The sequence below is a fragment of the Athalia rosae genome, chromosome 6, assembly GCF_917208135.1.
Source record: "Athalia rosae chromosome 6, iyAthRosa1.1, whole genome shotgun sequence".
Classification (NCBI taxonomy): Eukaryota; Metazoa; Arthropoda; class Insecta; order Hymenoptera; family Athaliidae; genus Athalia; species Athalia rosae.
In genome coordinates this window covers 17,044,875-17,057,924 of record NC_064031.1, presented here as the reverse complement: position 1 = coordinate 17,057,924, position 13,050 = coordinate 17,044,875, and the positions used below count along the sequence as shown (strand labels likewise).

Sequence of the window (13,050 nt, the reverse complement as noted above, 5' to 3'; positions counted from 1 at the left end):
CGCTGTTTTTGAACCCCGTCCAAACATCCCGCGTTCTCCGTGGGGTATTCCGCCTCGCTTGGAAAACAAAAAAAAATTTATACGAGGATGTCCCTCGCCTCGCGATCGTCGAAGGGCAAAAGATTGCGGAAAGAGTTTGTGCCCCGTCAGCTACGATAAGAAATATGAAGACCCGAACTACACAATAAAACTCTACACCCACCCCTCGCCCTCGACCTTCCGCTTCATTCTCCTTCCCCCGAGCCTCGCCTCCGTTCCCCGCAGCGTTCGCTTTTTCCCAAGTTTCGTTATTTCTCCTCAACTTTGAGAAGTCCGTACGTCACGCTACGGTAAAAACAATCTCGTCACCTGTACATTCTATGTAGGTATACGCGAGCACTCGGGAATTAGCGAACATCGAACGGCATGGAGCGTGAAATCCCTGGCCCCCGACAGAAGTGAAAAAGCGGAGAAGGCATTTTCGTTGATCTATAAATTCTTAAAGCTCTCGTTGACTGGATTTTTTCTAAAAATTTTATATATTCTACTTTTGACGGGGGTAGCAGACGACGCAAAGTGGTGCATCAAGCGGCTTACATGACGGGGGTTTTGGCGGCGGGTATATTTACCGAAGGATATTTACAGTCTGGAGTCTCCCGGCTACCTAGACTTTAATATCCTGTCATTGGCTGCGTCAAACGTGAGCCGAAGTAACGCGGCGGTGGCGAGGAGACCGGGGGGTAAACCGCAACCCCGCCAAACGCCGATCGGGCGCCTCTCGATCGCCCAACTTCTTCTGATCGCGACTCCGCCTCGACGGGCAATGACGGTTGACGACGAGAGGCGCAAAATTAACGCGACCAACAGTTACTAACGTCATCCGAATTTCTCGGAGGTGCGAACGAAACGTCATTAACTGAATTGCTACCGGCGTAGGTACGTACGTACGTTCGTACTCGGCAAAGTACATCTACGTTGCAACCGAATCGCGCCAACGTCGTAGTTGGGAAAGTGACGCGACACACGACGACCGAGTAGACCATTAGATCTTCAGACTCGGCGGAGCTAATTAGACCTTAGGTATGTACCCACCCCCACCTCGGTGTGTACATACCGCGCGTGTAACGACGTGTCGCGGAACGTTAGAGCTCACCTGCTTTTGCTTTTGCCGCTGCGGGGTACGTATCCAGGTATGTGTGTATACAAGTTGCTCAGGTCGATGGGAACGGGCGAGCTGCCTTGGCTCCTTCTTTGAACGCGATGCATTCGTATTTGCCAAGACCACGCAGACGTGCGCGTATCTTTTACTCTCATACATCGAAGCTGTGCATACGTGTCTCGTAAGAAGGCGAGCCGCGAGATCAAATATCACCGGCATAGCTGGTACAGGTGGTGAGAATATCAGCGGTTCGACGTATACGCTCGTTCCTTTAATATCCGAGCGATAGATCGCCCCGTTCGATATAACAGGTAGACTGCACACGTAGCGTCGGTAGCGCAGTTACGTAGATATACGTGTAATATAGCTCGTATAATACCTGGCTACAACCCGCCGCTACTCGGATGCATGTAAAAGCTGGCGAATCCTCGTTCGGTAGCTTCCTAGTGCCGCGGTATGGATAGATAGGTAATCTCGAGTACGGAATCGCGGCGCGCGGAGTCCTTTGAAAGTTATGAATCTCCTATCCTCCATTCAACGCGAAGTACAGGATAAACCAACGCTCCTCTGCTTATCATTATTCAGGTGTAAATATTCCCGCCGTGTACGCGCTTCTCTCATAAATACGTGTCCGTGTGGACGGGGATCCTGGCGGGACGGTCGTTCCGACGAAACAACCGCGCGAGTATTCGCGCGACAACCGAGTCGAAAGTTCCATATTTCCCGTTAAATCCGTAAGATTCGACCGATCGCTATTCATTCCAATTGCGAGCGACAAAGCTCGCGGCGAAACTTCAAAATCCTCGCAGGAACGACGTCGAGCGCAGCTGGCGAAATTTCGCGAAGACGGTAAAATCCAAACATCGAGGAACGACGCGAGCCGCGGTTCGAATGGACCCGGCAAACGGGGGGATTCGGAGGAGGATGAAGCCGCACAGACATCTGGACGAGCCGATCTCTATTCTGGACAGCGGCGCTCGAGGTCAACGCCGCAAAACCCACCCACCCACCCACCCCATTGAGGATTTGGTAGGTAGCCACTCCCGCGTCTCCCTCGTGCATGCAAATACGTACGAGGGAAAGGGATACCACCGCCCGTACGTTGCCCGATGTCCGACGATAACGGCGATAGAAAGCCTCCGATAAACGGCGCAAGCTTTACCGTAAATAAAGAGCGGGCTTTTTTTTTTTTTTTTCTCCACCAACGACCCGAAGAACGACAAAATTCCATAGGGGGATACGTTTCGCTCGATGCGGGGCTGCTCCCGTTCCTCTACGTTTCGTCCGTATGATATACAAAATAAAAGGAGACGATGTATACCGTCGCAGCAGGACGTGTAACTCCCGTTTCTGAGGGAGTTTGCGGACCATTGCGATCCCATTGCCGGGGTAAAGTTGGAATGCACCGTATACATTTGCAATGCTAATCAGCCGTTGGCTCGGAGTCTTCCGTTGTTTAAGCGGCATTATCCTTGGGCGCGTAAATTATATGGCAAAGGTTACGGAATTTGTTAGCGTTCGTACTTGATTGCGTTATTATTTCGCGACTACCGAAAGATAACCCTCTCGTCCACATTGCGCGCCTCGGCCGGAATGAATACCTTCGGGTAGGATACCTGTGTTTTGATTTCAAATTTACAACCACCCCCGTGTCGGAGTTATTAATGGGTCCACCTGCTACTTTTAATAAGCCCCCGCAGCGCGATAAGATTACCCGTAAGATTAATTAGCTGGCTGTTTTCGGGATAAGCGGGGTGCATCTCGCTGAACGTGACGGACGGGATGCGAATATTTTAATCGCCCTCGAAGCTCCCGGTCTGCCGAGAGTTCTTCGAAAGCGTACGCGGTCGGTACACGTGGTTACAGTATCGTATAACGGCTACCGGTGATTATTGTCATACCGTCGCAGGAACGCGGGGTGGGAAGAAATATATTTATTTCCCGAAGGGAATAAAAATATTAACGATCGTAATAAAAGTATGGCAACAACTACGCCCGCAATTCTCAGCCGCTCGGACGGTGTGCGAGTGCGAGTGCGTGCGTGGGGATTTATTTTGCGCGGACTGTAGTCCGAGTACATCCGTGTGCGCGAGTCGCGAGCTCTCGGGTACGCGGGTGCTTTTATTACTATTTATAAAATGGGCGTACGGGGGAAGTGGGGGGAAAAAAATTCAAGTAACTGCATCGTATTTGGCGCGTGTTCAAGAACTCCCGTGCGACCTTCCCCGAACTGAAACTAATATTCTACCGAGTACGGGAGCTGTAAATGCCGCCGCCGCCGCTCACCCCGCTACGCCGGACGAACGTTCAACGGCCAAAACGCGCCCGACCTCTGCACATCGCGCGGGAGGTCCATAAATCCTCGAGGATGTGGATTCGGCATACGTAAGGCCTCCCGGGGCCGAACGCCCGCTACGGGATACCCGGGGACGTGGTACGTTCGCGGCTCTCCTCCCTTCTTTTCTCCCTCCCTCTCTCTCTCTCTCTCTCTCTCGCGATTACTTCCAGAAAAACCGTTTCGTTGAACTCAAAGCTCGACCGCGTCCGCAAGCTCGCGTTATTTCCGACGCATCGCAAGGTTACGAGGTTGTTCGTCGAATTTTTTCACCGAGCGATTCGTAATTCCTGGTCTTAATTAGCCGGTAAGAAAATTTTCGGGTTGTACTCGAGATATCGCGAGAGGGAGAGGATTTCTCGACTCCGCGAGGCTAACGAGTTTGCACCCCGTGGCGGGAGGATATATAGCGCGGGAGGGATAAATAAATTCAAAGGAGACGGCTGTGCACCGTGCAAACCGGAAATTCGGCGAGTCGCGGCCCAACTGCTTTATGGGAATCTACGGGGTTCCGAAACTCGCTCTTATAAATATGTACGTGTAACGTCTGGTGTTTCCTCGAAAAGTCGCGGCCCATCTTTGCAGATGAGATGAGAATCCGAGTGCGTGTAAAATTCGCCGGTACATCGGTACCGGTGAACTCGGTGCTAGAATTTTCCGCATGAAAAGCTCCGGAAGCTAATAAAAATCGGAGCTTTGGATTCTCGGGTGAAGACGCAAGTAGAAGAACTTAATCTCATGATTACAGATATAGGTATGGGTGGAGGAATCGCGTTGTACGGGAGCAAAGAGAGTCGAACTCCGTTTTTTTCTGTTTTTTTTTTTTTTCTTTCAATTTATCTTCTCGGATATCTTTTAAAGCGCCGGTGGTGCACGCGCGGCCCCCTTCGCGTAGTAAAAATAAAAGACTGGAAAACTAATTTTGTAGGAAACTAATTGCGGAACTCTGATCTCATCAGAGTGAGGGTGTAATTAATTTTTTGCCCGCGAATTAGTTGGACACCGGAGATATCAGAGGTGCTAAAGCCGAAGAGCTGTTTTCTTCATTTGCGGATCTCCGTTGGTACCTACCCACCTACCACCTACGAGACGTTCAGGCGTCTGCGGCCGAAGGGTGCGGGGCGGCTCGCGTCTACCGGACGCTCTCCTTCTACTCGCGACTCCGGGTTTTCGTGGTAGTCGGGGGATTCGAGGGCGGTTAGCGAAAAAGATCTCGGAGCTAATCTGTCACCAGAAGCCGTAACACCGGCGGCCCGGAACTCCCCGGGGTTCCATCTCGAGTTATCCCCTTTATTTGGCAACTTTGTAAATATCAGATCCAACGAGGATCGCTGCGAAGAGAGCGGATCGGGCCATTCGGCGGGTTCGGTAACTGCACTTGAGAGGAGTCGAGGTCAGAGATAAGGGATCGTCTTACCCGCCGTTGTCGATCAGCGATACACCGCCGAGTCTCCGGATAAGAGGGGAAAATAAAAAGGGACGAGGGTGCGCGGGGGAGCACCTCCGACGGGCGACCCGCAACGATCCCCGTCCGAGATTTCCAAATCGAAGACACGTCGCCCACGCGGACGTGCGTCGTCGACCCCCCGATCCCGTTTTGCTCTCGAATCGAGTCGAATCGACCCGCGGCGTCACCCGATAACTTTACCACAATTTACGGCTATCGGTGTAAATGGGACCGAGGCGAAGCACGAGGGATCGCAATTAGGTGCGGGTCGTCCGGTATAATTTTCATTTCACGTCATACATTGCTCGAGTAAACGATTCGGGAAATCTAGCTGCGCCACCTTATATTTCAAAGCTTTTAAATCCCGCGGCGTGTAGGCGAATGGGAAAGGCTCTTAGTTCGGAGGGTGTGTCGCGGTGGGATATAGTGCCTTTTAACCGCGTTGAAAACGTCGGGAACCTCGCTCGAAGAATTGCAGCTCTAGCCGAGGATCGAATGCGGTGAGAACTGCGAATTCGGAGAAAATTCAGAGCCAGATGAAAGCGGAGCTTGCGAGGAGGACGTTATACAGTCTTGATCCGGTACGTTGCAAAAGCTGAAAAATATATATAAATAAAAAGAGACGACCGCGCGTCGTTGCATGTCGCCTTTGAGTTATTCGCACCTCGTCACTGTGTGCGATAAAGTTTGAAGCCGGAAGTCGGACCCACGCGGTCGGTTAGCAAAATCCAGAAGCGTATAGTCGCTGATACGTTGCGTGGGAAATGTTGCGAGAGAATAAAACTTTTCGGCGACGGCGCGACCGTCGTTATACGTCCGCCCGCAATGTGTACGGAATAAACGGAAGGGCGGGGGGTGGTACGCCGGGGTTGCGAAAGGAACGAAGATGGCCACCGCCGCTTTCGCCACCTTCGTTTTCGACCACCCCCCCTCGGTTATTATCCAACTTCCGGCATAATTTCACCGACTGTACGGGGGTGTCTGCGCGTATACGCCGCAAACGTGGAGCTTAATATTCGCGAAACCAGACAGACGCCGGTGGGACATGCTTCTTCAACTACTGAATCATGCAAATACTAATAATGGGACTGCGAAGCGTCGGATAATTGAAATGTAAACAGCAGTCGGTCGTGGAAATCGCGGGTATGTAACTCGTGCGCGCACCAGAAGTGGGAAGTAGAAGCAGAAGTAGAAGTAGAAGTGGAAAGGCAAGTGGAAGTGGAAGTCGTGGCACGCCGGAAAACGCGGGCCAGCGCGTATATTCTGATAATCTCTCGGCGCTCGCAAGCCGAGCCGAGTACCCGGGTGCAACGTATCGCGTACACCGACGTACGGGCTGTCGAGTCCAACGGGAGAGAAGTAACTATAATTCGAACGGGACAGAAGCGACCTCCTCTTCTCTCCCATTGCCTCGTCGCGGAGTTATACGTATAGCCAGACCGGAATATCTACCTAGTCTGGCGCAGGGCGGCGGAGGGTACTGGGACAGCCTTGTAAATACGCGTACGTATACGTGTAAAATTCCTGCCAGCCTCCCTGCCCCCCCTTCGTCTATTCACAACGTTTCACCTCGCCCTGGAAACACTAATAGCGGAATATTCCAACAGCTTCGAGGCAGACACACACGTGTGGGTGGGTATACGTGGAAGGCGGAGAGAGACGTGTGTTCGGATAGGTAAATCGCGAGGGTAGTTGTCGGAGATGGAACAGCGGCCGACGTATATAAATATAGATACGTAGTTACGCGTATCTCGCGGACCGCCACCACCGACCCCCGCGACCCGCAGCCGTGCACGGCAGAGGTGAGCGTAGCGAGCTTTGTGCGCCGCGAGCTTTTGAATAAAAATCTTTAGCGAATCGTCGGTTGACGGGAATGAGACAAAAGATATATGTCAAGTGATTCGCTCCTTTTTCAACGAATAACGCGCTTTATTACGTTTCACGTCGTTACCACGCGACATACCTCGCGGATGCCGTACGTGCGGTACGAGTGCGCCGAGGTTTCCCTCGGCGTCTAGATCGCGACACGCGTCCATTATTACGTCGTGCGGGCGGGCGGGCGGGCGGGAGAATATCGCGCCGGAGATAAAACGTGGAGGTCCGCGCGCGAACGGGGCGAGGAGGAGTGAAAATCGGGGATGAAGGAACGACGAGACGAGAGAAAAGGAAATATCTCTCCATTGTCTGCCGGCTGCTGCGCTGGAAGGCGGTTGTCGTTTCGTCCCGAGAACTGCCCGGGGAATTCTTTGCTTTTCCAGTGTCATTTGTACGGGAGACAAATGAATATCACTCACACATTTTTAAGCCCGCTACACCGAGCTTGAAAAATCCCATCCGCAACACCCCGTGTCCGCCGCGCGTTCCCACCACCACCCCCACCACCCCCCCGACGCGCGTACACGCCGCTTCTTCGCATAGGTGGAAGATTCGTAGCGCCGGGTGAAAAATCGTTGATAGATCTCTACGCGGAGCTTCGATATCGCGAGCTCGCCGCCGATAATAATTAAACGGGAGCGGGAGTTGGTTCGTCGTTCGGTTATTCGAACGGGAGAGGGAGATGAATTAAGAACCCTCGGATCTACCTTTTCACGGAGTGATCCTCTGACGCGCGGTCTACCGTCAGAGGCATTCATATTTGCTTCATTCCGGCTTCTTGCGCGAAACAAAAGCTCGTCTAATTAACACGCTCGAGACACTCGCCTTCGCGAGGCCCGGACGATTCGGTACGTTACGCGAAACCGTCGTCGTCGTGGTCCTCCTTGTCGTCGTCGTCGTCGTCGTCGTCGTACGGACGTCGCGTGGGTTGATTCGGTGAAAAGCGTCGCTTCTACGTTTCTACGGGGACGACGGTTGCCGCTTGTACACGTACATGACGATTCAAACGAGCTTCGTAATTAGCATAGCTTCCACCGGAATCTTCCGACTTTCCGTTTCATCTTCCAACTTTTTTGGTTTTCCCCTTCGCGTGAATTTTTTTTTTTTCCTCCCTCCTTCCCTCGACGCACCCTCCGTCGAACAATCGCGCAAGGGTCCGGTCAAATTTTTATTCCACCGCGTAGTAATACCTCGCGTACCTTTTAACCCTGCACCTTTTCTTCTCCTTCCTTTATTCTCGGATTTATATTAACGGTGCACGACGTCGACTGTGTGCCGTTGCCCCGGTGCTGCTGCGGTTACGTAATAAGAAGAGCCGGGGGGCGGGGGGGTTATACGTATAACGTCCGCGCTAGTTTCGCCTCGTTGAGACTGAAGAGTACGAGGCCACCTCGACTCCCCGGAGAATGCCTCAGGAACAGAGATAAGCCACGCTATTCGGTCGGCAGCAAAAATCCCAACCGTCGAATCCTCCCCACTTTATCCCTCGCTTTATTTCACATGTCCGAAATAAAGGTGGGCGTATGCGGGCTGTGTGAAACGAAAAAAAAAAAAAAAAAAATACAACGAGGAATCCGACCGACCGACCGACCGACGGCGGTGCATCGAACGGAGTCGCAGCGACGTTGTAACGAGATCTGATTACGCGAGAGCGGAAATTCGTCTGAGGTTTAGTTTCGAGTAGCGAGACTCGTTCGCTGGTCAGACGGCGGTGTCCCCTTCGTCCGAGTTTCTCGTACGCCCTGCGGTCTCACGTGCAGCTGATACGGAGATGAGGTTTCACCGTTTCAGGTTCTCTTGGGACGATTGACTTCTGAAAGAGACTCGCCTCGCGATAACTTGCGCGCACTTCGTACCGGAGGACCGCGAATAAAATAACACCGAACAAAAATAGAGGAGACGGAGGCGCACGGAGAACGTTGTTTACCAACGCTTCGCTTTCACTTTCCCCTCGCTGCCGGACGAACGAAGAACTTCGACGCGACGTTAGGACTGCTACTTACGATCGGACGGGGTTACGGAGTCAAGGGCGAAGAAAAAATCACTCCGGTTATCGGGAAAATTGCCCGTCCGGGTAATTACCCCGGTCACGGAATTCATGTCAGCGAGTTATAAGTCAAGCTATTTCGTTCGTGCCTCGAGAAGTTCTCCCCGCCGGGCATCGGCACGGTGCCCGTTAATACGAAATTATCGTGGAGAAGAATACGGACGGGTGAGCGTTACGGCAAAAGGGGCGCGTGTCGAGTGTAATTTACTCCCGTTTCTATATCTGTACGAAAATAATACAAATGGAGGAGCGAGGAGGCGACAGCTGCAGTTATTTTCCGCGGCGGAGACATTGCAACCTTTATTCCTCGGAATCCTCGAAACGCGACGCGGAACTGGCCCGCGACTCCACAGGTACGGCGGAAAAAGCTTAATTATTTCGAAGAAGGTGATGCCGCGCGGTGAGTCGGTCCGAGTTGGCGGGGATGCGCGACGCGCATGTCATCCCTAAGCGACTTTGCCCACGTGGCCGGGGCGTCGCGACGCCAGTCGCGCCCGGCGAGTCTCGCGCGATAGAGCCAGCCGTCCCCGTACAGACGAGCGTTGCGCGCGGTACGAGAAATCTCTCTGGCTTTAACTTTCTCAAGCCCCGCAAGCCGATTAATTTGCGGTCGAAGTATTTCGAATCGTCTCGATGAAATCGAGCAACGGTGGAAAAGTCCGTTCGGAGCGTACGTAATACGAAAAATTGGCGAACGATCCTCCTTGGCTTAATCATGTGAAAATAACTTCGAAAAAGTAGTTTTTCAACACGGTTTTTCAACGTCCGAAACGTGCGAGGGGTGGGAGAAGCAGAGGTGAGTGCATTGCTCATTTTTTAGAATAAAATCGGATTTTCATAATTGGAAAATCGTCGATCCGACGCAGAGTAATCGGGGGGTGGGGAGGAAAGGGTGGCGCAAAAATAACTGCTTCAAATTCAACGTGCGCTTACGAGCTTTCGTCGCCGTTCGTCGCACAATTTGCGGAACCACGACGCGGAAGCTCCAAGATGAGAAATCGAGCACGCTGCTTCCGTATATTGGTTAATTAAACCGGAGGTAATTAGCGCGGTAGATTTGAGATTGTATCCCGTAATTAGATCGACGATTAAATCCGATCCGTCCCCTTGGAGTCGCGGCGACAACATAGACCGAATCGATTCTCGTGCGTAACCGAGCGATACACCTAGGATACGTACGAATGATAAATATATACATGTTCTCGGAGAGGATAACAAATTGAACAAATTTTAATTAGGCTTGGAAAAAAATCGTTTCACTCGCAGCGCCGCATGGGTATACAAATTCTGAGTTCAATTAGCACAGCGGGTACGTTTGCCCAAACTTTTTGTTTGACATGCATACATATATTATAACTTATACACTACATGCTATAAGTATACGTATGTATGCACGCGTATACTGCGTACATTAGAGGTATAAAATACCGGGAAACGTTTTCCCGCTGGTGGTGCTCTTGATACGGTGGAATATGGGTACGTACGTACGTACGTACGTACGCGGAGGAATATATATATATACCAGCACGCAATTAATACGCTATGCAGCTGCAGGTTTGAAGCTGTATTAATTAATTTGATCGCGATGCGATGTATCGAGGGACGATATTGTCCCGCGCATGTAATGAATCCGCATGGATAGTTTGCTATCGCAATATATGCCCAGGGTAAATTTTACCACCCGAAAATATACGCTCGTAATTGAATTGACTTCCGACCGGCTATCTGGACTGGCGCACCTGAAACGGAACGCGACGCTCTACACGTGTATATTTTCATTCGATTTTTTCTTCACTTTGACCAAGCAGCTGCTGCTGCTGCTGCTGGTGCTGCCAAAAAAAATTTCACATTATTTTCTTTGCGCCGAATTTTATCGGAGTTGAATCTCTCCTCCCCCGAGTAATGCCTCTTCCGAATCTCCAGAATATAATTCGGACAAATCGCAGGCGCGTACGTACGGATGTACCTGCGAATGATCGATAGGGGTGTATAAAAAATGTACGAACACCCGAACGCGTATATCTATACGATATGGAAAATATAAATCGCACGATACGTGCGTCAGCATCAATGCCAAAAGATTACCGAGTAAGCTGCTCCTCCCCCCCCGTGCGCGGCGTTCACTTCCGCCTTATTTGCTAGCAACGTTTGGGGGGTGCCCGCGGTAGCTTCGGCCTCGACGTATGGGGGATGAATCCAATTTTTTAAGTAGAAAAATAAATCATAAATTTAGTTATCCAAATGATCGGGAATATGTACTGTATAGGTATACGCGCGACGACGAATCGATCATCGCTACGCCGCGAGGTAGAGCCGATGCGAAAGCAGCGACGACAAATGAGTTTGTAACTAATATTTGTCAACGCGTAAATCGGCCGTATAAATTCGTAAATTTTAACCCCCCCCCCCCCCCCCCCCCCCGCAACGAGCCGGGAGGGGAGTGCGCCGCGATAATTTGACCAAGTTAAAATCGCGGCGATCGATCCGCCGATGTGAGACCTACGCGAAATCGTGCGTATGAAATATATGCGACATCGATCCCACCCGTTCGAGTAGCAAAACGATCGTCGCGATTCTGTAAACTTCATCGATGACTTTTCTTCCCTCTTTCGCTCTACACGTCGGAGCGACGAACGGGACGCCGCGCGGCGTATCTACACGACGCAGGACTCCGACGAGGGCCCATCGATCAATTAACCCGGAACGTTGCAACCCCGAAATCAGGTTTTATTATCTCACGTCTAAATTCATTTCATTACGCGCCTGTCCGCCTCATCCATCAGCCCGCGCGAAGACGTCACCTTTGCGCTACCGGACTCAAACATATTATACAGCTGGGCCGATTCATCCGTCCGTCCGTCCGTCCGTCCGTCCGTCCGTTCGTTCGACCATCGCTTACGTTTGAGGACGTACGTCGAGTTCTTTTCATCAAGTTTACCGGAAAAATCTGACCACTTGAATCGGGGGCACTTTGACAGCTTTGTGCTTTAGAAAACGAGCTTATCACGTTCGCTGCAGCTGTTTACCTGCAGCGTCACCACATACCGGTGAGTTTACGTTATGTACGGAGAATTCGTACGCGGTCAGCGGAAATCAGACGTTTTTCATCCTCCTCTGACGCTTGGTGCCCCCGGGCACTCCATGAGTCTCGCTCGGGTCTATTTTTGCAATGAGAGAGAAAGAGAAATGGCGAAAGAGAGAGAGTTGTGTTCACCGAGACGAGAATGCAAGCCCACAGCTTTCCAGTTTTCTATCCGCGGAGGTTTGCATCGCTACCTGCCATTATAAAATGGGAAGAAAAAAAATCGCGAAAGATAATACGTCTCGTTCCACCGTTCAGACATTTTCGATAAACGGGAAGACGGCAAGACGGGCTACGTATCGCGCAACGGAAAATCGAGGCTATACGTTCACGCGGTTCGGGTTTTCATCATTTCCAAATCGGTGACTTGCGGTCGGCTGCTGAATTTCCGAGCCTCGAACATATCGCGGGTCGCGAGTTCTTCGAGGACATTCCCGCGGATTCGCCGGCCAATTTTCGGGGCAAAGTCCTTGGGGGTAACGACAGGCCCGGGTGACAAAAAACAGCCGGATGTACCATCGCGTTCCGACGTGGCCGAAAAAAGCTCTCCACTTCGCGAATATGTTTTATGCTGGAAATACGGTAGCGCGTGAAAGGTGGAATTTTATCTCACGTGCGTGGCTGGCTAATTACAGGAGAGAAGAAGTTTCCGAGTATTAATCGAGAGTTACACCCGACGGAGCGGCGAGGATCTCGCAAGCTCGCGTCGTTAGCCACGATATGATTCATGCACTTGATGTTTCTCATAACGCGGAATTCATTAAACTCTGCCACGGAACACCGCGGAGAGCCTTGGTTCACGAGGACATGAGGTACACTCATCCGTCTTGTCGCTTTTGAAAAAAATTAAAACAAAAAAAAAACAAAAAAAAAAACTCATACACCCTCTCGTACCCGCGCTTCGAGTGTCGTTTTCCACAAGATTCTCTTCAAAAAAAAAAAAAAATTAGAACGCCGCTTAACGTACACGTTACAGGTACGCACTCTCCGACCCTTTGAAATGAGAAAAAAATGATAATAAAAAATGAATGAAATAAATTTTCCGCTTTGTTTTATATTTTTGCCGATATCTCGTGGATAGCCTGGAGGCTTCGCGCTTCTGACAAGTGACAGGTATCGACTGGAG

At 51.2% G+C, this 13,050-nt stretch overlaps 1 protein-coding gene across 6 annotated transcripts in view; it reads left to right on the top strand.

The window, feature by feature from the left end:
* LOC105688586 (tensin-3-like) overlaps nt 1-13,050 on the top strand; it is an 86,665-nt gene that overhangs the window by 13,662 nt on the left and 59,953 nt on the right. Inside the window, exon 1 of one of the 6 annotated variants that reach the window (XM_020853866.2) lies at nt 9,319-9,638. The exons of the other annotated variants lie outside the window; for them this stretch is intronic. The gene's annotated coding sequence lies outside the window, so the exon portion shown is untranslated. Of the gene's footprint in view, nt 1-9,318; nt 9,639-13,050 lie in introns of those variants that run through there. 6 annotated transcript variants of the gene reach the window in all.